This window comes from Notamacropus eugenii, chromosome 5 (assembly GCF_028372415.1).
Source record: "Notamacropus eugenii isolate mMacEug1 chromosome 5, mMacEug1.pri_v2, whole genome shotgun sequence".
NCBI classification, from domain to species: Eukaryota; Metazoa; Chordata; class Mammalia; order Diprotodontia; family Macropodidae; genus Notamacropus; species Notamacropus eugenii.
The window spans coordinates 336,664,861-336,688,366 of NC_092876.1; the positions used below are offsets into that span (position 1 = coordinate 336,664,861).

At 41.5% G+C, this 23,506-nt stretch overlaps 1 protein-coding gene across 4 annotated transcripts in view; it reads left to right on the forward strand.

Moving 5' to 3' along the window:
* The first annotated feature begins 20,986 nt into the window (after positions 1–20,986).
* The window catches only part of LOC140506482 (deoxyribodipyrimidine photo-lyase), a 28,006-nt gene continuing 25,486 nt past the window's right edge, over positions 20,987–23,506 (forward strand). The window contains exon 1 of one of the 4 annotated variants that reach the window (XM_072613716.1): positions 20,987–21,382. The gene's annotated coding sequence lies outside the window, so the exon portion shown is untranslated. Of the gene's footprint in view, positions 21,383–22,954; positions 23,185–23,506 lie in introns of those variants that run through there. The other 3 variants (XM_072613714.1, XM_072613715.1, XM_072613717.1) reach the window with 3 other exon arrangements.

Genomic DNA, 23,506 nt, shown 5'->3' on the forward strand with positions numbered 1-23,506 from the left:
TGGTCTAAGGTCACATACAGTCTGAGGTTAGATTTGAACTCAGATCTTTCTGACTCCATGCCCAATGCTCTCTAATAGGCTTAAATGTAGGTGTCACTTGCAAGTCTGGAGTTGTTGCTTCCCCAGCCCTTGGGGAACAGTCAGAGAAAATACCTGGAACCAAGAGATAGAGTATCTTGTTCATGGAACAGCCAGGAGGCTAGTGTCATTGGATCAAAGAGTATACAGCTCTATATCTATGAACCTATAACTAGCTCAAGTCATACAGCTATTAAGTGTGAATCAGGATTTGTATCCAGGTTTTCCTTACTCCAAATCCAACTTTCTATCCACTATTCTAATGTATGAGCTCAAGCGTTCTTTAAAATAGATCAGGAATATCATTCCAGAATAGAGCTCCCAGCCTGGAGTCTGGAAGACCTGAATTCAAATCCATCCTCACACACTTACTAGTTGTGTGACCCTGGGGAAGTCACTTAACTCTGTTTGCTTCAGGTTCCTCATTTGTAAAAATGAGCTGGAGAAAGAAATGGCAAAACACTCTAGTCTCTTTGCCAAGAAAGTCCCAAATGGGGTCACAAAGAGATGGACGCAACTGAAAAACAAAAATCATCCCAGATCATGGAGGTCATTTCCCACATGAGCCTGACCAGAGAAGCACTTCTTTATGCTATTGGTAGGGTGTCATAAAGAAGGAAATCTTGAAGACCTGAGGATTTGAAGCAAGATCAACCATTGATCAGAACTGTGGGAAGCAAAGCAGTCTACACTTTCAGGCTCTTCATTCTGAGTTTTGTGATGGAATGACACTGATGTTGCACTAGCAGCAGCAGCAGCAGCTCAGAGTCATCCAGCAGGAGAGCACTGATTAGACAGAAATTGGACTTTATACTGGCAGAGGCTCACAGGAAGTATATTACTTATTTATTTAACCCGACACAGCCCTCTCTGGCAAGCACCTTTGTGATCCTGAGCCTTACTTTCCTTATCTGTAAAAAGGAGTTAAACCAGACAGCCTCTGAAATCCTTTCCAGGTCAAGAGTTATGATCCCCAACCCTGGGGAGAAGTTTGCCACTCCCTTAAAAGAGTTATACTAGGAAAATCTTATGTACAACTATTGTTTGTTCAGTTATTTTTCATTCTTGTCTGACTCTTTGTGACCCCTTTTTTGGGGGTTTTCTTGACAGAGATACTGAAGTAGTTTGCCATCTCCTCCAGCTCACTCGACAGATGAGGAAACTGAGGCAAATAAGTTACGTGACTTGCCCAGAGTTGCACAGCTAGCAGATGCCTGAGGCTGGATTTGAACTCAGGAAGGTGAGTTTTTCTGACCACAGGCTCAGTGCTGTGTCCACTGTGCCACCTGACTGTCCAGCACTACAACAGAATCAGCAATTAATCGATCAATCAGCAAGTATTTATTAAACACCTATTACATGCCAGGCACTGGTGATACAAGTACAATAACTGAAAAAATCCCTACCAATGTAAGGGTCTTACATTGTAATTGGAACAAAAAGTACATCTAAAAATGGCTACAGCATAATTACCAAGTTAAATACAAGGTAGTTTGGGAAGGAAGGAGCTCACTGGTAGTTGAGAGACCAGCATTTTGATGCAGAAAATGTTGCCTGAACTGCCTCTTAAAGGAAAAATAAAATGACTCTGTGACACAGAGGTAAGGAGGGACTGTATTCCAGGCATACTGAATGGCCAGTACAAATAAATGTACAGAGACAGGAAGGAAATGGAGAGGCAGCCAGTTTGGCTGGATCTCAGAGTGTGAATATCTAGGGAAAGTAATGTCCAGTTAGGCTGAAAGGCTAAGTTCAGCCCAGTCAGTCAGTCAATAAGCATTTATGAAGCACCAACTGTATGCTAGTCACTGTGCTAAGTGCTGGGGATACAAGGAAAGGCAAAAGACTATCCTGGTCCTCAATCGAATGAAGCAGAGACCAGAGGTAAACACACACACACACACACACACGGATAGCTATGTATGTGGATGTGTATATGTATATACACTTACATACACTTTATATAACACATATGTGGATGTATATATTTATGTATTTGTGTGTAAATAAACTATATATAGTTATATATGGTATATAAACTATATACTATAGGGTATAAATATATAGTTTATATATAAATAAATTATATAAATATATGTTATATATACATATGTGTATATATATACATATAAAACAAACTATACACAGGATAAATAGCAAATAATTAACAGAGAGAAGGCACTAGAATTAAGAGAGGATGGGAAAGGCTTCCTGTGGAAGGTGGTATTTTGTGTGTTTGTCCTTCATTTTGAAGAGGACCATGACATCAGGGAAATGATGACATGACTTGCAGTTGACTTTCGTTTGAGTGAGGGAGGGCTGTGCAAGGTCACCAGCCTCACTTCCTCCTCCTGAGCCATCTGGATCCAGTGACCAGATATTCTTCAGGGTGCCTGGAGATGACCCGGGATGCAATGGGAGAGCCTGGCCCTTTTGGGCTAAGGCCTTTTCAGGTACTCCCTTAGAGTGAGGTAATGCCCATTCAGTAAATAGGCCTCTTTAAAAAGTAGGCAAGGGATGGCCCCTTGAATTAGAAAAAGAAAAAAGAAAAAAATCAAGTTGGGAGGGCAAGACCCTCAGGGTTGCTGGCGAAAAGAGAAACATTTACCAGTGACATTCACTCTAAGCCAGGAGGGTCTAAAGAATAGCCATTAAGTGGAGCTTTGACAGGGACCCGTTGTGGTTTTAGTCAGGACTCGAAGGAAGCCAGGGAAGTGATGAGGAAGGAGAGCATTCCAGACATGCGGAACATCCAGAGGAAATAGATGGAACCAAGAGATGAAGCATCTTGTTCATGGAACAGCCAGGAGGCTGGTGTCACTGGATCAAAGAGTAAGGTATAATAAGACTGGAAAGGTAGGAAGAGACTAGGTTATGAAGGGCTTTGGAAGATGAACAGAAGATTTTGTATTTGATTCTGAAGGCGATAGGGAGTCAGTGAGGAGGAGAGGGATATGGTCAGTCTATGCTTTAGGAAAATCACTTCTGTGACTGAATGGAGATGGATTGGATGGGGGAGTGATCTGAGGCAGATTATTGCAATGGTGGAAAAAGGAGGCGACGAAGGCCTACGCCAGGATGGTGGCAGAGGAGAGAAGGGGGTCAGGTTGTGTGGGGTTTTAAACAGTTACTGGAAGGAACTTTAGATACTATTTAATCCAACCTCCTCATTTTACAATTAAATCTTGACAACACATTTCAAGGAAAAACTAAGCTATTGCTTCCACCACATCTGGGTTCTAGTCCCAGCTTTGCCGTTAAATTGCTATGTGACCTTGGAAAAATTATTTTACTTCTTGAAGCTTTGGTTTTTTCATCTGTGAAATGACAGGGTTGGGCTAAATGGTATTCCTCTTTCCTTCTGGCTCTTTCTCTCATTCAACGTATTAAGTGATCCCCAAATGTTCAAGGCACAGTGCCAAGTGCTGGGGATACAAGGATAAAAATTACAGTCTTTGCCTTCAATGAACTTACAGTGTACTGGGAACTGGGGTTAAAAATATGGAGATAACTACAATACAAGGCAGTTAAAAGATGGGAGCGAAGGGAGAAATCCAGACAAAATGCTGAAAGAACATTCTGGACCAATATCCAAGAATGTCCTAGTGCCAAGCCACTGTCGGCCTCTTGGCCATAGCTACTGGTCCTGCTTGGGAAGGATCCAGAGGGAGGCAGATCACATGAGAATGTCACTCTCTCTTCTTGGCTCCCTTCAATGTGCTGGACAGGGACAGGCCAGGGAAGCCAGTGTCAAGAAGCTGCTGGACCTGTATTTGACAACAAAAGAAAGTTTGGGACATCATCATTCTCTGCTTTATACATTGTGTCCATACCAATCAGGTACTGGACTCAGGAAGTGAATTGATTTGTGGGGTTCTCAAGTTTTGTCCCACAGGGAACTGAGAACACTGAAAGAGAATCTGGACCATGTGGGATGAGGGTCTAATAGAGACAATGTATTAGAGAAAGAAGACTAGTCACATTTACCATGTTGAGAATCCCAGATAGTGTTCCCACTTTTAACTACTGCAATACCTGCTGCAGGCTCTCTCTCCTTCCCAAATCATGAAAGGAGTGGATGTAAGGAGGAAAAAATGGAGTTACTTCCGAATAGCTGCATCATATGCATCACAAATGTTTAGATCCCACCCTGAATTGGACTAAAAGAGGTTGCCTTTTGAGCAGATTAAGAGCTATAATGAAAAAGAAGAGAAGGTCCTTAAGATAGGAGCTAATTTACTTGTTTGTATTTATATGCTCAGGGATTAACATCGTGCCTGATACATAGTAAGTAATTAATAAATGCTGTATGTGTATTTGTCTGTCCTGCTCTCTCTCTCACTCTATCCCTGTCCTCTCTGTCTCTTTCTCTCTCACTCTCTCTCCTCTGTCTTTTTCTCTGTGTGTCTCTCTCTGTCTCTGTCTCTCTCTCTGTCTCTCTGTCTCTCTGTTTCTCTCTCTCTCTCTATGTTTCTGTCCTCTCAGTCTCTTTCTTTTTCTTTGTGTCTCTCTCTGTGTCTCTTGGTCTCTCTTCTCTTTCTAAAAGACAGTCATCTTTGTAGTATGTATGGTAGAGGGAAGGTTGGTAGGGTCAAAGCCCTTGGATCCATCCCTGTTTTGGCTTCTAAACTTCTAAATTTGCTTGGGCTTCAGCTTTCTCCTTTTGGGGACTGAAAGAAAAGCTGAATTTATTTAAATTATTGAATTGAATTTTGCTGTGGCTGAACAGTCTTTATGGTAAAAGTTTGTCCATATAGCAATGGCTGTCAGGAGGAGGGAAGGGAAGACCCCTGCTTTGTTAATTCTACCATAGTCCTCTTTTGGAATTTTTATTTTTTTCCTTTTAAATAGTATTTAATTTTTTCCAATTCCATGTAAAGATAATTTTTAACTTTTACTTTTTAAATAAAGTTTTGAGTTCCAAATGTTCCTTCTTCCCTCCCCTTCCTCTTCCCGAAGATGGTAAGCAATTTAGTATAACTTATATGTGTGCAATGATGTAAAGCATTTCCATATTAGTGCTGTTGTGAAAGAAAAAACAGAACTAAATAGAAGAAAACAGAACAAAAAATAAAGGAAATGAAAATAGTATGATTCGATGCACATTCAGATTCTGTAGTTCTCTCCCTGGATGTAGATAACACTTTCCATCCTGAGTTCTTTGGAACTGTCTTAGATTAGTGTATTGCTGAGAAGAGCTAAATTGATCATATTGATCATCACACAGTGTTGCTGTTAATTGTCTACAATATTCTCCAGCTTCTGTTCTCTTCCTTTGTATCAGTTCATGTAAGTCTTTTCAGGTTTTTCTGAAATCCACCTGCTCATCATTTCTTGTAGCACAATAGTATTCTATCACAATCATATACTACTACTTGGTCAGCTATTCCCCATTTGATAAGTATTACCTCAATTTCTAATTCTTTGACACCACAAAAAAGGGATGTTATAAATATTTTTGTACATGTAGGCTCTTTTCCCTACCTAGTAGTGGTATTACTGGATCAAAGTATATTCAGTTTTATAGCTCCTTGGGCATGGTTCTAAATGGCTCTCCAGAATGGTTGGATCAGTGCCACAATGCCTTAGTGTCCCAGTTTTCTTGGGGGGAACTTTAATTGAACTCACCATAGTTTGAATCCATGACTGGTTTCCTGGGGTCATGGTAGCAAGGGGCCACATCCTCAATACCACCTGTGCTATGAGTTTGGTTGCCTGGGGAACTGCAAGAAAAAGATGGAAAGAGTCCTTGGCCCAAATCTCTGCCATTCACCCAGAGCTTAGCACCCCCAAACTCTCATATTCTCTGAGTTTCTCTGCATAGTCCCCTTACCAGCCCCCAGACACCTGATTAGGACTGGGTCTGGGTTTGTCAACACAGCAATAGAAGTTGGGTACAGGTAGATAGAACTCCACCTGTGATTTTTAGAACTGCCCATTCTGATATCACTGGGTTTGGCAAAGTAGCCATGGAAGGAACTAAGGAATGCTAGGAGAAAGCAGCAGAGTCCGGGGGACTCCTGTGGATTTTATCATTAAATGGATACCTTAGAAGAGGTAGGCTAAGAGATTGGCAAATGGACCTTCCCTTTTTTTTGAGGGATGTTGCTGGGGATGGAAGCTCAATTCCATGTGGACAGTCTCGGGTGGGTAAAGGTGGGAACTTCTAAATCTTAGAGTTCTCACGAGGCCCCCCAGGAAATGGCTGGGAATCGAGGTGAACCGAGCTATCTCATGTATTTCCGCCTCTTCCCGTGAGAAACGTGATGGGAGAGAGCTCTCCCCGCCCTCGAGACTCTCCCGGGTCTGGGCACACCTATTGTTATCTAACAGGCACGGTATTCAGGTGCAAACTATGCGGCTGGAGAGCTTAATTAGGATCAGGAAAGCCTGAAAGCGCTCTTAGCTCGGGAGGGGCCCTGACCGACAGAAGGCCTCTCCTCCTTTTCCCTCTCTTGGCTCTTCCCTCCCCCTCTCTCCCCACTTACACTTCTGCTTCCAATCTCTTATTGTAAGATCTTTGCCTCCTTGGGAGATTCCTCGCTCCCTCCTAAGGAAGAATTTCCCTGCACTTGTAACCAGAACCCTGAATAAAAGCTTAACCCTTGTTCGACTCTGGGAGGTCTCTTCTCTCATACGACTATCCGGTTTGGCCAGCCGAAGACCTGTGAGAGGTAAGGTAAGAAGACTCGGGTAGCCCTCAGGCCTCTAGGCCTGGCAGGATGTTATGAGGTGTTAACGAGGACTGTGGTATCCTTGTTCACCAATCCATGGGTTATTTACCAGGCCTGCAGGTGTCAACATAATCATGGCAGCAGTCAGGCACAAACTGGCAAAACTCATCACAATAGCAGCCTCCTCGTTTGCAAGAGTTGTTTGTTCCAGAGCAGCAAAGGAGAGAGCGCTGGGAGCAGCTTCCTGGAGAGGGAGAGGGGATAAGAGAATCTCAGGGGGCAAGTAGGGAGAGAACAGAAATTTAACATTTATTGATGCAAGACATCTTACTAGTTCCATGGGAGACAAGGACAAAAATCAAATGATCCATACACCCAAGGAGTTTACATTCTACCGGGAAAAATTAGTGTGAATTTCTATTCATCAAACCATCTTCTTCTACCTCTACTATTGGTCACCTTCTCCAAACTGTTCAACACAAACATCATCCATTCAAGTCCCAGTCCACAGCATGGAATGCTTTTCCTTTATCACTTTACAAATGTGGAAACTGAGGCACTGAGCAGAGGAGGGATATGAACCTTGGACTTAAACTTCAATGGACTTGGAAATGAGATCCACATGTTCTGACTCCCCCATCCCCATTTCAAAGTTCATTCTTCTTCTTTTCTAATGTCTTTCCCATTGCCCTCTACTAGCACCTGTCTGGGGGTTTATTTAGAGGAAACTTAAAGCTTCCCTCTCTAAGTTGACAGGATCAACAAGGATAGAATTTCAAAGAGAAGACTTGTAGAAAAAGGTGCGGTGAAGATAAGATGTGGGTGAAAACTGTGCTTTGGGTACTTTGTTATGAAAACAGGAGAGTTAGGGAAGGAGAAACATGTACATGATGAGGCCCTCCTCTGCTGAGTCTCCTACAGCATCTTTCCAGTAGATTATAGATTTAGAGCTGGAAGGAAAAATTGAGTCCAGCTCTTTCATTGGACAAATGAAGAAACTGGGGCTTAGAAAGGTTAAGTGATTTACCCAGAATCACACAGCTAGTAACAGTTGGACTAAGGCGCTGAGTTCAGGTCTTCTTACTTCTTACTTCAAGTCTCATCTACCATGACTTGGGTTTGAATCCTACTTCAGACATTAGCCTAACTGTGACCTTGGGCAAGTCCAAGCCTCAGCTTCCTCATCTGCAAAGCAGGGCCAATCCCTACCTACCTAGTAGAGTTATTGTGAGGATGAAATGAGGCAATGCCTAGAAAGAGCTTTGCGAATATTAAGAGATATATAAAAATGAACTATTATTTCGGTCTCAGTTTTGCTTTTATCCTTTGGTGTCTTGTTCCAGCACCGAGTCCCCCAACAAGGAATCACATAGAAAACACGATGGAATCAGTGACTTTAAGCCTGTTAGCATCAAAACTGTCAATGAGAAGTTATATGACCTTGGGCAAGTCACCTTTCTGGGCCCCAGTTTCCTCATCTATAAAACGAGTCACATTAGACTAGAAAATCTCTAAGCTTTTCCTATTCCAGAACATACATGTGCACAGACAACCCTGAGCTCATGGAACACACATGAGCACACCTGACCATCAGTGTATATATATGTATATATGTGTATATACATATATGTGTGTATACACATCTGTGTATATAGTTATTCCCAATTCAATCCCCTGAATGGTGCCCCTAAAGTCATTATTAGACCATGAGCTTCTTGAGGGAAGGAATTGTCTTTTGCCTCATTTTGTATCCCTATCCATAAGCATGATGGCTGGCACATAGTAGGCATTTAATAAATGTCCATTGATTGATAAAGTGAAGTCAAGCTTTAAGGGGAAAGGACTTTTACCACAAGGTCACCAATATCTCAGTAATAGCTAGAAATAAATAACATGCAGGTTATTTGGGTTGGCTCTCATTTGCATCCCTTCTCTCCAGGCCCTAAATTCTCTAGAATGCCATAGTTCTGCCAGAGGTAAAGAGAGGCAGAGTCTCTGTGGAGCTAACTTTGGGCTGACATCTTACAACACTGGCCTGCTGCTTCAGATTGAGTGTAGAATAGAATTCCTTTGCTAATTTCCCTGAGTTCACATTTCCACCCTTACGTAAAGGGTTTTCCAGAAACAGGACCCAGCTGTCTTCCAGTTTCACTCACTAACAAAAAACCCTCACCCTGTTGATTGTGCCACACGTGAGCCTGCTGTAGAAGAGAGGACAATGGACATTCCTTTGAAACACAAAGACTCTACAATGGATTGGTCTTGATTTCATCAGCAGCAAACCTTGAGATGACAGGCAGGCTGGGGTATTTGAATCTACCTTGGTTAAAGCTGAGTTTGAAATTTGAAACAGCAACAGCCATTATGATTCTTTGAAATGATAATCCTATTAAATTACATCCAAAAGATAAAGATGTTAAAAAAGGAAGTAGTTATGAAGAGGTAATTCACTCTGGAACTATTTAAACCCAGGAGACATCAGTTCCAATCCTGGCCCTAACACTTACTAGCTGGGTGACCTTTCTGAGCCTCAGTTTCTTATTCTGTAAAATGGGCACCAAAAAATGTTTTCACTACTTACACAGAGTTGTATAAGGAAAGTACTTTAAACTACTATACAGACATTCATGTTTTAGAGATGAAGGAGGAACAAGCATCAGTCAGCCCCCAGGCACTTATTCTGTCTAGGTTTAGGGTAATCATGCCAAGAAAGGCCTCAGTCATGCACAGAGTGGGTGACAGCTAGGATAGGGACTTCTGCCCAGCTGGTTCACAGGATCCTGGCATTTTAGGGCTTGGGAGACCCATTCACTTTACAGATTAGGGAACTGAGGCTCAGAGAGGTTAAATTTCTTGACCAATTCAACCAACATATTTGGTATCTAAGATCACGCAGGCAATTGATTCCTGTTTTGATGTCCCCCAATCTTCTCACCTGTCTCCTGGAGCTGGGTCTCAGGGCACAGCAATAGCAGAAACAGCAAGGTGAGGTACATGGCTGCAGGGATAGGGCTAGCAACAGATGTGCCCTCAGGGACTATGGCCAAAGCTTTAATACCCACTCATCTTGGGGGGAGGGGCTGCCAGATAAGCTCACCTGGCAACAGTGCCATTGCTGAAGGGTAACTTTGACACCTGGACTGCCAGAGGCAACACAGTTCCTAGAAGGGTGTGGTTCCAAGGAACACAGAGCAGCTACCTTAACAAATTTATAGTGAGTAAGCTCAGTTGGCCCATTGATGTTCTCTCTCTTTCTTTCTCTCTCTCTCTTCCTGTCTCCCTCCCTCTTTCTCTCTCTTTTTCTGTCTGTCTCTCTTCTCTTCCTTGACTTTAATCTCTTTTCCTTGAAGATTTCATTCATTTCAATATCTAAAAAATAAAATCAAGGGGTGAAAGATGAATGTACTGAGAGGAGAAAGGGGGAGGTGGGATAGGATAAATTATCTCACATAAAAGAGGCAAGAAAAGCTTTTACAGTGGAGGGGAAGGGGAGAGGTGGGAGGAATTGAATGAACCTTACTCTCATTGGGTTTAGTTTAAGGAGGGAATAACATACACACTCAATCGGGTATGACAATTTATCTTACCCTACAGGAAAGTATGACAAAAGGGCATAAGAAGGAATGTGATAGGAGGGAGAGCAAAAGGGAGGAGGATATAATCAGAAGCAAACACTTTTGAGGAGGAACAGGGTCAAAGGGGAGAATAGGATAAATGAGGGGGGTAGGATAGAATGGAGGGAAATATAGTTAGTCTTTCACAACATGACTGTCACAGAAGAGTTTTGCATGACTACACATTTATAACCTACATAGAATTGCTTGCCTTCTCAATGAGGTTGGGTGAGGAGGGAGGAAGGGAGAGAATGTGGAACTCAGAGTTTTAAAAACAAATGTTAAAAATTGTTTTTACATGCAACTGGGAAATAAGATATACAGACAATGGAGTATAGAAATCTATCTTGCCCTACAGGGAAATGGAAGGGAAGGGGATAAGAGAAGGGGGGTGATAGAAGGGAGGGCAGATTGGGGGAAGGGGTAATGAGAATGCACATTCTCTTGGGGGAGAGGAGAGATGGGGAGAAAATTTGGAACTCAAAATCTTATGAAAGTGAATGTTGAAAATAGAAACTAATTAATTAAAAGAAAAAAAGAAAATTCATTCATATCTATGTCCTTAAGTGCTAAGTACTTCATAATTATCTCATTTGATCCCCACAATAGTTCTTTGACATATAGGTGCCATAATGATACCGATTTTACAGTGGAGAAAACTGAGGAAGGCAGGGATTAAGTAACATGTCCACGATCCCACAGCTATTAAGTGCCTAAAGCTAGATTTGAACTCATGTATTCCTGAGTCCAGGGCTAAAGTTCTGTCTACTGTACCACCTAACTGGCTCTGAAATGGGACAAAGAAGGTTAGAATAGGCTTTGTGTGAGTGAGATGGAAGACTGGGAGGTTGTGACCCATCAGAACCTTTGAAGTGTAATATTCTAAAATAATATGACCACGCTCCCTTGTGACTAGTGTGCAGTAAAGCAAGAGGTCACTGGCCTTGAGGAGGCTGAGGAATTATGTAGCATGGTTATTAGGCATGTAGTTGAAATGGACTTTGAAGTCCTCAAGCATGGAGGCAGGGGAAAAACAATGTATTTCAGTTTCATCACTATATCTGTTCTTCTTCATGGTGATACAATACTACACTGCCCCTTCGTCTGTTTAGTCTTTTCTCACTTTTTGGACATCTGGGTTATAAGCAGTTTTAAACTACTACCTGTAGTCTTCATTCAAATAACATATCTTCATTCATTTTTAAAAGTTATTTCCAATGTTATCTACCTCCAAAGGAAGAACTGGTGGAGTCTAAATACAGATGGAATAATTTTTTAACTTTCTTTATTTTCTTTTTCTTTGTCTGTGTTTTCTTTCATAACATGACTAATCTGGAAATATGCTTTGCATGACTGTACATGTATAGCCTATATCAAATTGCTTGTCTTCTCAAGGAGGGGGAAGGGGAGGGGAGGGAAGGAGGGGGGAAATTTGGAAGTCAAAATTTTTAAAATTAATGTTAAAAATTGTTTTGCATGTAATTGGAAAAAATAAAATAGACATATTTTTAAAAAAATATTTGCTTGGGAAATATTGGTATCTTTGCTTTCAAATTTTTCCAAATAAATTTCACTATCTCCACATCATAGCCCTAGGGTTTTTTTGGCAAGAATACTGGAGTGGTTTGGCATTTCCTTCTCCAGCTCGTTTGATGGATGAGAAAACTGAGGTAAACAAGGTTAAGTGACTTGCTTAGTAGTCATTTAGTAGTAGTCATTTAGTAGTCATAAAGCTACTAAATAATTGAAGTCACATTTGAACTCAGGACTTCCTGACTCCAGACCTTGCTCTCTAGCCACTGCCCTACCTAGTTACACTTGCAAAATATCCCATTAGGACTTCAATTGAAATTGCTTTAAATTTATAAAATTAATTTGGAAAGTATTAGCATATTTACTACATTTAATCTGCCTGGCATCGACCAAGAAATGGTCCTTTATTTATTCAGTTTTCATAACACTGACCTACTCCTAACATCAAACATACGACAGGTCCCTCCCTTGTAATAAATAAATATAGTCAAAGAAAAATCCACAAATAGCTTTGTCTGAACAGATGGTTCTCTCTTTGCCTCTGAAGTCCCAACTGGTCACTGAAGAGAGGTTTGACATCTTTTGGTTCTTTCTTTCCCCCACATTATCATACTCCTTGTGTAAACAGAGGTACTTGTGTGGAGGGACGAGCCCCTGGATTCTGGGAAAGATTCTGATAGTCCAGCTAACGCACGGAAGAATTGCTTTCTATATCTATGAGAAGAACCCCAAGCTCAGCCATGGAGTGAATTAAACTCTCTCTCTTTTCCCTTTCTTCTTTTCTGCACCTAGTCAACCAATCACAATGTTAAAGATCAGAAAATCATAGATTTGGGATCAGAGGCAGTAGATAATACCTTCCTCCCCAAGAAATATCTGCCCTAAAACCCCCTGGAAAATGGGGAAAGCTATTATATTATACCCATTAGAGATGAGATGTTTCCTCTCCAAAAGGGAATAGTTAAGAAGCCAACTCTGAAGCTGTCTTTCCCCCTCTCCCATAAGACTCAGACTTGGAGATTTACAGCATCCCTTGTCCCCTTCTCTTCTGAGGCCTTAGTGGACTATAAAGAATATCTTTGAGCAGAACCAGGAGAACATTGTACACAGCAACAGTATCATTGTACAATGACCAACTTTGATAAACTTAGCTCTTCTCAACAATGTACTGATTGAAGACAATTCCAAAGGACTCGTGATAGAAAATGATATTGACATCCAGAGAAAGAACTATGGAGTCTGAATGCAGATCGAAGCATATGATTTTCTCAGTTCTTTTTTTTCCTGTTTTTTCTTTCTTGTAGTCTTTCCCTTTTGTTCTAATTCTTCTTTCACAACATGATTAATGTGTAAACATGTTTAATATGATTGCACATGTATAGTCTATACCAGAATGCATGTCATCTTGGGGAGGAGGGAAGGGGAATAACTTAGAACTCAAAATCTTATAAAAGCGAATGCTGAAAACTATCTTTACAACTAATTGAAAAAAATAAAGTACTATTAAGTGGGGAAAAAGTAAAATAAATGCAAGATGTATTAAAAAAAAGAATATCTTTTACTCATGAGGAAAAATGCTATCCATCTCCAGAGAAAGAAGTGATAGAGTTTGAATGCACAACGAAACATACTTTTTTTCATTTTCTGTATATATTTTTTCTTGTTTTTTTTTCCCTCTAGGTCTATGTCTTTCACAACATGGTTAATATGGCAATATGTTTTGCATGATTGAACACATATAACCTATATCAAATTGCTTGTTGTTTGAGGAAGGGGGGGAGATGAGGGAGAGAGAAAATTTGGAACTCAAAAAAAATTTTAAATGAACGTTAAAAATTGCTTTTACATGTTACTGGGGAAAAATAAAATATTATTTTAAAAATAAAAAATATACAGTATTTAAAAAGATCCTTTAATAACTTCATTTTGGATGTGAAAGTTTTTACTTGTACCCTCTTTCTTTTACCTTTCCCAATACGGTTGCTGATTTGCCACAGAGTAATTCATTTAGAAGGGAATTTGCTACTAAATTCAGGCATTAAAATATTCTGGAAAACCTGATCAATTCTCTTTTTTCATTTTAGGAAAAATCTTATATGAGCTCAGAACTTGGATAATTGGTAGCACTTTCAACAGAAACTATAAAGTCTGAAGGATGGATGTGTTTTGGGAGAAATAGAATAAGTTTCTTTTTGGGCATATGAAGTTGAGATGCCAGTGGGACATCCAAGAGAAGATGTTCAGTAAACAACTGGTAATGCAGAATTGGAATTCAGGAGACAGGTTAGAGTTGGCAATGTAGATTTGGGAGTTCTCTGCATGGAGATAATTGAAACCCTGGAAGTAGATGATATTTCTGAGGGAGAGGAGAAGAAGGCCAAAGAGCTTCAGGGTACATCCACATTTAGTAAGAGTGAGCAGGAAAGATGATCCAGTAAAAGAGAATGAGTGGGCATGTAAGTTGGAAGAAAATCCAGAGACAGAAAAGTCAAGTGAAGGGAAAGTGTCTAACAGGAAAAGATGGTTGACAATGTCAAAAACCCTAGAGTGTTGAAGTAGAATGAAGAGTGATGAAAGGCCACTGAATGTACCAGTTAAGACAGCGTTGGCAACCCTGGATAGAATAGTTCCAGCAGAGTAGTGGGGTGGGAAGTAAGATATCCAGGGGCTGAGAAGTGAGTGTCAGTCAAGAGAAGAAAATGGCAGAGTAACAGGAAGCAGTCCAGGAAACTCTTCTCCAATCTTCACCCGCAAACTCCTCCAAACAGATCTAGAAAATGCACTAAACAGAATCCTGAAGGAGAAATCCATGAAAAAAGTCACAATGCATCATTTTTCCAGTCCAAATCAGAATAGGGATATGAGACAGAGAGGTCAGAGAATACAGGGATAGGATCTGGCCAGGAGCTCGGGGGTCACTTAGAGGGATCCAAGTGCAAGGTGCCAGGTCAGATGCCAATTGGCAGTTGTGAGTCACTACCCAGTTTCAGGTCATAGATTCAGGGTGGTCTAACTTGGGACCCTGCACACAGGGATGGTGTTCTGGTGTAGGGAGCAGTCTGGGTCCTTGGCTACGTACTAAGCAAAGAGCAAATACAGAAGCAAACGGCAGCAGTATGGCTCTATATCATATAAGGGTCTCAGTTCTAGCCCAATCTGAAGCCTATAGACAACCAGGGCAGGAATTGCAGATCCAAAAGGAGCCTATAGATCTGTCTCTCTGAGCTAGCAAAGCTTCCCAGCTAGCTAACAGTGGAGGAGGCCAGCAACAATCTACTATTGCCCCAACCCATACTGAGGTCAGGGACTTGCTGAGCTCAGACCTGGATGGGAAAGAATCAGACTTTGCTCTCCATCAGACTACCTTGGGAACACTGAAAGTTGAAGGTCCCTAGCCTGAGCTGTCCCTAATATGCTAGAACAACACAACACTCAATACCCCAAGAAAGTCCAAACCTTCCCTCCAGAAGTGCTCAGAGCTTCGCCATAACAAGTTCAAAGTCAGAAAGTAGTTTGGAAGATTGAACTAAGAAACAAACAAAAACTCTCACCATAAAAAGTTTTTATGGTGACAGGAAAGCTCAAAACACAGATCCAGAAGAAGAGAATGACTTTAAAACATCTACAAGCAGAGCATCAAAGCAAAACACAGCTTGGACACAAACTCAGATAGAATTTCTATAAGAGATGAAGCAAGAGTTTTTTTTAAAATGAGTTTAAAATGTTCTTATAAATGAAATGAGAGTACTAAAGGAAAAAGATAACTAAAGAAGAAAGTCTTGGACAGGAAATATACAGTTTGGCAGAAGAGGAACAAGTCTTACCCAAATGATGAACTTCCTGAAAATTAGAATGGACTAAATAGAAGTCAATTGCTCCATGGGAAATCAAGAAATATTAACCACAAAAGATTGAAAAAAAAAAAAAGAAGGAAATGAAAGGTATCTCACAGCAAAAAGAAGTGACATGAAAAATAAATCAAGGAGAAAAATTTAGAATCGTACTACTTCAATACCATGGCCAGAAAAAGAACTTACACAACATGTTTCAAGAAATTTTGATGGCAGCACTAACCTGAATTACCTCCAATTATTTCAATGCTTCCTTCTGAATAGGAAAATATATCAACTGTGAGAAACTGAGTCTGGGCATATTGTCCATTCTGTAATGCTATCTTTGGTTAACTAACAACATCCTCAACGTCATGGATCCCATAAATCAATAAAAAATTTCTTAACGATAAAAAAAAGAAATTTTGGAAGAAAACTTTTAAGGTCTCTTAGAACCAGAGGATAAACTAGAAATGGAAAGAATCTACCAGTCATCTTCTGAAATAAACTCCTAAATGAAAACTCCCAAGAATATTATAGCTAAAATAAAGAGTTTCTAGGTCAAAGAAAAAATACTTCAAGCAGTCAGAAAAAGAATTCAAGTACTGAAGAATCACAGTTAAGATTACACATGATTTAGCAGTCACTACTATGAAGTAGTGAGATTGAAATACAATATTCTAAAAAGCAAGGAAAATAGGTTTACAGAAAAGAATAGCTTACTCATCAAAACTGAATGTAATCCTCTAGGGGAAAATGGATCTTTAATGAAATAGAGGACTTCCAAGCATTTCTGATGAAAAGTCTAGAGCTGCATAGAAACTCTGAAATTTAAGTGTATAAGAATTAGTCAGTCAATAGTAAATAAATATCTAGTAAGTATTGACTATGTGCCAGGTCCTAAGCTTAGCACTGGGGATAAAAGTATGAAAAAAGAAAAATAGTCCCTACCCTCAAGTATCTTACATTCCAATGGGAGGAAGACAACATACAGAAAGAATTGAAAAGCACAGGAGGGTGAGCAGGGAGGGGAGACTGGTACCCAACAAGAGGGGAGAGTAGAAAAGTCATAGAAGTCGCAAGGTAGTACGGACAAGTGAGAAAATGGGAGATATTCTGATCTACCTCCCTTCTTATGTGGAATATTTGGAGTTTCACATTCCAGTAGGAAGAAGAGTGGATAGTGATGAAGTACCAAGACAAGCAGAAGTTAAGAGAAGTAAATATCTTTAAAACTCTGAAAAACCATAAACAACTAAACTAGGATAAATTGCTTACATTCAGATTTGAGGAGATGACACACGTGTCCCCTCTGAATCCCATCGTCAAGAAGAGCCACAGAGTGAGCCCAATTAGACAAGACCTGGGAGTGATTCTCTTGTGTCTTGATGATTTTAAAAGAAAAAGGAACAAGAGGGGAAGAGGAATGCACTGCGGGTGAAGGGAGGGAAGAAAAGGGAAAGGTAGTGTAAAGAAAATTATTTCACATAAAGATGTTAAAGTAGACATGTATACAAACAAGGATAAGGGGGTAGGTGGGAATGGTTGACACTTGACTCTTATTGTCATCTGAACTGTTCAAAGGAGGGAAGAATACATACACACACACACACACACACACACACACACACACACACAGAGTTGGGTGTAGAAATACATTTCCCTAAATGAGGAAATAGGAAGGAAACAGAAGAAGGGAGAAAGGTAGAGAGAGGACAGGTTAAGAGAGGCATTGGTCCTAAACAAAACAAACTCCCACGTACAAAAACATTTATCCCTCTTTTTGAGGTGGAAATGAATGAGAATCTGCAGGAGTATCCATCAACTGAGGAATTATTGAATGAGTTATGATATACAAATATGATGGAATGCTTATTGTCCTTTAAGAAATGATGGAGAGGATGTTTCAGAGAAACCTGGGAAGACTTGAATGAATTGATGCACATGGAAGCGGGGGCAGAACCAGGAGAACAATTTGTATAATGACATTAGTATGGTAAAGATAAACTTTGAAGGAATTAGAGACTCTGATCAATATAATGACCAACCATGATTCTAGAGGGCTAATGATAAAATATGCTGAGACAAAGAACACTCTCTGCCCTCAAGGAGCTTATAATCCAATGGGGAAAACAACACATAAAGAAATATATACAGAACAAGCTATAGACAGGACAAATAGGAAATAACTGGAAGGAAGGGACAAGAATTAAGAGAGGTTGGGAAAGGCTTTCTGTAAAAGATGAGATTTTAAACTGACAGGAAGCCAGAGAAATCACATTCCAGGGATAGAGGACAACCACAGAAAATGCCCAGAGCCAAGACATGGAGAATCTTCTGCGTGGAACAGCCAGAAGGCCAGTGTCATTGGACTGAAAAGTATATGGCTGGGAATAAAGAAGAAGAAGGCTGGAAAGATAGATGGGATCTAGGTTAGGAAGGGCTTTGAAGGTCAAATAGAATTTTTTAAATTTGATTCTAGAGATGATGGGGAGCCACTGGAATTTTTTGAGTAGGGGATCATATGGTTGGTCCTGTGCTTTAGAAACATCACTTAGTGGCTGTATGGAGGATGAATTGCAACAGGAAGAGATTTGAGGCAGGCAGACCCACCAGAAGGGTATTGCAATAGTGTATATTGAAACATGAGTGGACCTTGCTCCACTTTACTCCTCATTACTAGTTCCCTTTCATGCATCTTCTTCACCTATTATAATGTAAACTTCTTGAGGATAGCGAATGATTTGCTTCCTTGCCTATCTTTGTATTCCTGGAATACAGTACCTAGAAAACATGGTAAGAGCTTAATACATTTATTCTCTCTCTGTCTGTCTCTCTGTCTCTGTCTCTGTCTTTCTCTCTCTGTCTTTTTCTCTCTTTCATCCCCTAGATAACTCTTTAAGGAAGGAGTGGGGAACCTGCAGCCTCAAGGCCATGTGGTCCTCTACGTCCTCAATGCGACCCTTTGAATTCAAACTTCACAGAATAAATCCCTTTAATGAAAGGACTTGTTCTGTAAAACTTGAACTCAGTCAAAAGGCCACACCTGAGGACCTAGAAGGCCACATGTGGCCTCAAGGCTGCAGGTCCCCATCCTGGATTAGGGTCTAAGGCTATAAATTAAAGAGTAGTCATCAATCTACTCTGGTAGGAGTTTCTACATAGGGAACTCCCTACAGTGCTGAACTCACCCTCTCTCTTCTCCCCCCTTTCCCCTTCTCCATTATATGTAGATGTCATCTGAGAGGCAACTTGGAGTAGCAGAGAGAAAGCTGACCTTTAGAGCCAGGCAGATCTGAGTTCAAATCCTTCTCTGATACATACTGATTATATGATACCTATGCCAGCAAGTCTTTTAACTCCTCAGTGCTCCAGCCAACTCTCTTAAGACCTGCATTAGTAGAGGGATTCTATACACGGATGCCATCACAGCTCTAGTCTCCATGTGCTTTTTGAGTGCTGGGTCTGGAATCAGGAAGACCCGAGTTCCAATTTTGCCTCACATGATTCCTAGATGAGTGACCCTGAACAAGTCACTTCACCTCAGTTTCCTCATCTGTAAAATGGAAATAATTAACAGCACGTACCTCCCAGAGTTGTTGTGTGAATCATATGAGATAATAATTGTAAATCACTTAGCATAATGACTGGCACATAGTAAGTGCTATATAAATGCTAGTTGTTATTATAGTTATACATAAGTAAAAATAAAATAATATGAAAACAAAATAATAAAAAAACACAAGAAATATTAAAATTTTAATAACATAACTAAAAGGGAAACAATAAATAATAAAATACATTTAAAAATAAAACAAATTTTAAAAAAGAATTACCTGCTCATAATCATTAAGGTTTAAGTGTCTGAGAGGAAATTCAAACCCAAATTTCTTGACCCCTAGGTCAGGATTCCAAATTCTAGTATTGGTGCCTTCCTCCAACCTGCATATCTACACACATAAACAGGTAGTTCTCCAAAGTTATAGAATGAGTAATTGATAAATTGCCATTGATTCCTACATATTGAATCCCCAAATGGATCCATTGGTCTCATCCCATGGGGAATTTCACCCTCTCCTCTCCCTTCCCCTTCCCTCCCAACAAAGTAAAATATACTTTATTTTTTGGTGTAACTTAACCTGGAATTGTGTGAGGTACTCCCTCTACTGATGCTTTTCTGCAATTGATGCACAGGGACACACCCACTTTGCAAATCAGAGAGGTGCCTCGGCCCACTGAGATTTTAATAGCTTTGCACAGTAGAGTTACTTGTGGGGGAACTGCCTTGCAGAGGGTCACACAGCTTTATGTTTCTTGGTGGGGAAGGGCGACCAGAGCCCACGTCTCCTGGACTTCAAGGTCATCTCTCTATCCACTGCTCCAATGTTACTTTGCTTGCTTATAGTCTGCAGTGGATACAGGCCTGGACTTGGGAAGGTCTGACTGAATACTTGAAGGCTACCTCATACTTTTTCTGGCTGTGTGATCTTCAGCAAGACACTTTACCTTTCTCAGACTCAGTTTTCTCATCTGTAAATTGGGGATAATAACACCTACTTCAGAGTAAGCAACTAACATTTTATCAAAAGCCTACTAGGCACAGCTATTTAGCCTGGGCTGGAGTCAGGAGGTCCTGAGGTCAAATCCAACCTCAGATACTTAGTAGCCGTGTGACCCTGGGCAAGTTACTTAATTAAACCTGCTTGCCTGTTTCCTCATTTGTCAAACGAGCTGGAGAAGGAAATGGCAAACAATTCTAGTATCTTTGCCAAGAAAATCCCAAATGGGGTCACCCAGCCGGGATGTGAGCCAGCAACAATTACTGTGTGCCAAGCACCGTGCCAAGCGTTTGGACAACACAAAAACAAAACCCAATCCCCGTCCTCAAGAAGCTCAGTCTTAGGGTGAAGACAAGAAGCAACAATGTAGCAAAAAGAGATGAAGGAGATAAACAGGGAGAAAACACGCAGCAGGCTGGAGATCCACGGGACAGCACCTCAGAGGCGAGGGCACCGGGATTGAGAAGGGCTGGGAGGGGCCGCCAGGAGGCTCGTGGGTTCCCGGGCTGCGGTCACGGTCAAACCAGACCGTCTTCTCTAGGACATATCCATTTAGAGTGCTTTGCAAACTTGAAAGCGTTGCTCTACGTGGGCTATGATGATCATTAATGCAAAGTTGGGGAAATGCATCATTTTTTAAAAGGACAATAATCAAAGAAGGGGAGCTTCGCCCCGAGAGCGCAACCACTCCGGAAAGTAGTCGGGCCCGGGCTGGCGAGGCCCCCAGCCCCAACCTCTCCCACGGAGCTGCGCACGCAGCCAGGCCCTGCCCCCACCCGCTGGATCACGTGGCCAGAGCCCTTCCCCAGCCCGGCCCGGCCCAGCCCAGCCGGGGAGCGCTGGGGCTGTGTCCGCTCCTGAACTGTGCGCGGGGCCCCGCGGGCGAGAGCAGGGAGGCGCGCGAGCGCGCGCGCGCCGGGTCGCGGGGTTGGTTGTATAAGCGCGGGGGGCGGCACCGCCTCCTCCTCGGACCTCGAGCTGCTGCTGCTGCTGCGTAAAGCGCGGACGCCGTGTGCTTGGCCTAGCTCGCCGCGAGCTCCTGCGAACGCGGGGGGGGCCTCGGGCTTCGGGCTCCGTTCGCAGCCGCCCCCCAGGTGAGCAGAAGCCGGAGCGCCCCTCCGCAGGGCGAGGGCAGCGGGGGCACCCCTCCCTGTCCGGCACCGGGCCTCCCGGAGCCTTCGCAAAGCATGCCCTGCACGCGCGCGAACCTCCCCGCAGCCCCTGGAGCCCGGGGGGGTGAGGGGGGGCGTGGAGCCGGGGTGCCCGGGCAGGAACTTTGCCTTTGGAGGCGGAGGACCCACTTCTCTGGCCTTGGATCCATTGCAGTGTAGAAGGGGGGAGTTGGATGCTCTGCCAGGGCTCTGCAATCCTGTGATTTTATCTTCCTCTGAGATAACCCGGGATGGCTCTGGGATTGGGCTTGGGCAACGAGGCTGCCCCCCGTGGAGCTGTCGGAGCTCCCGCAGTGGAGCAGACACCCCGATTTTGTCTGTACGCGCACAAAGCGTGCCAGAGGTGACCGGTGATTTGGTGCTAGTCTGCAGATGTTACACTTGCAAGTGCACCGGCGCCGTGTAGGAGGAGATACTGTTTCGCAGTATTAGAATAAAAACCTCAGTTTTTCTAAAGAATCAAAGACAATATGTAATCTGATCGGCTACATTAATCAAGTGTGGGAATAAATGGAAAAGCAAATAGTTAAGAAATGTCTACCTTAAGGTATGATTGATAATGGTGTAAGAGGAGATGCAGCTAAGGAGGCGTCTGCGCCAACAGGATAGAGAGGAGATACAGGCTGTCCCAAAAGTCTTAGTGCACTTTAAAGCTTTAATAACTTCAGAGATATAAGCGCTACATATTTTTTTAAAAAGCCATATTTGAAAAGTGAATTATTTAAATTTGAAATTTTGCGTGTTTCTTATGAAAATTCAACACAACCAGTGTTATACTAAAAAATCACAGATTTTCAGACCTTCTAGAAAAAACTTTCAGCTGCTGCTCAGTGACTAAAGAGTTGCATTTGTAATCCTAATATGAAGATCATCCCCCCAAAAAAGTGCTTTTGATACATGAAGGATAGTTTTAAATGTGACCCCATGAGATGAAGTCTAATAGATTAGATGATGGAGATATGGAAGCAAGAGGGTCTCCTTTACTAATGTATGGATCTGATACAGTGTCATCCAGAAAATGGCACATAGCAATGCATTAGTGGCAGGGTGTTCCATCTTGTTAAAATTAAAATTCAAAATTTATTATTAACAATTCACAAAACTAAGTTTAAAATAAATTTAAATTGTCATTTTTAAAGTAAATTTGGAGCATTCATGATTCTGAAGTTATTAAAGTTTAAAACTTTTATACTAAGATTTATGGGACACCCTATATGGTACAGATAACATACTGCAGCAAAGAAATATCTTTTGGAAAAGGGATAAAAAAGCATGGGAGATTTCTTCACATGTATTTTGTTATGTGTTACATTTTCTCAGCAAATATGGCCATTCTGTAATTATTTAAAATCAGTACAGTGTTGTGACCCCAGTAACAAAGCTCACTGGTTTGGGACACTTTTCTTTATTGGTGGATTCCCTGTATGGGAAAGAGGAGTTCTCATCAAGCTTCCAGACTTCTTGAGTTACCGAGTCTCTTTGGACTAAGGGCAGCTTTGAGAAAGAAGATGGAAGAGGCCAACCCCACAACCAACCCCAGGTTGCTAAAGGAAGAGATTCTGGGAAGCCACAAGAGGAGCTGGCAGTCTCCATCATGTCCCTATCCCTACCTTACTAAACTAGAGACTTCAGGAACCTTCCTTTTGGATGAGATCTAGGATTCTACTCATTGAACCGACTTACCTCATTTCCAGTGAGAGAGGACCTTCACTCAGTATTGCCTGGTATATAATGTCCAATTTTTCCTCTGATTTCTGTTTGGCTGTCAAATTGGATAATTGGGTCTCTTTGATAATTCCTGTGTGTGTTTATTGTGGAACTGGTATTTGCTGGGAAAGGAGTCAAGCCTTGAATATAAAACTTGGGTTTATTAAAACTGATAATTAAAACATTTCCCCTAATATGGAACTGCAATCAGAAATTAGATTGAACCCGAAAATCACATCTCCTAGACTAATAATATTTAAGGTAAAGTAGATAAATCAAATTCTAAACCAGTACCCCTAGTAGCCAAGCTTCTGCTTCCCTTCCTGGCAGGAATTAAAA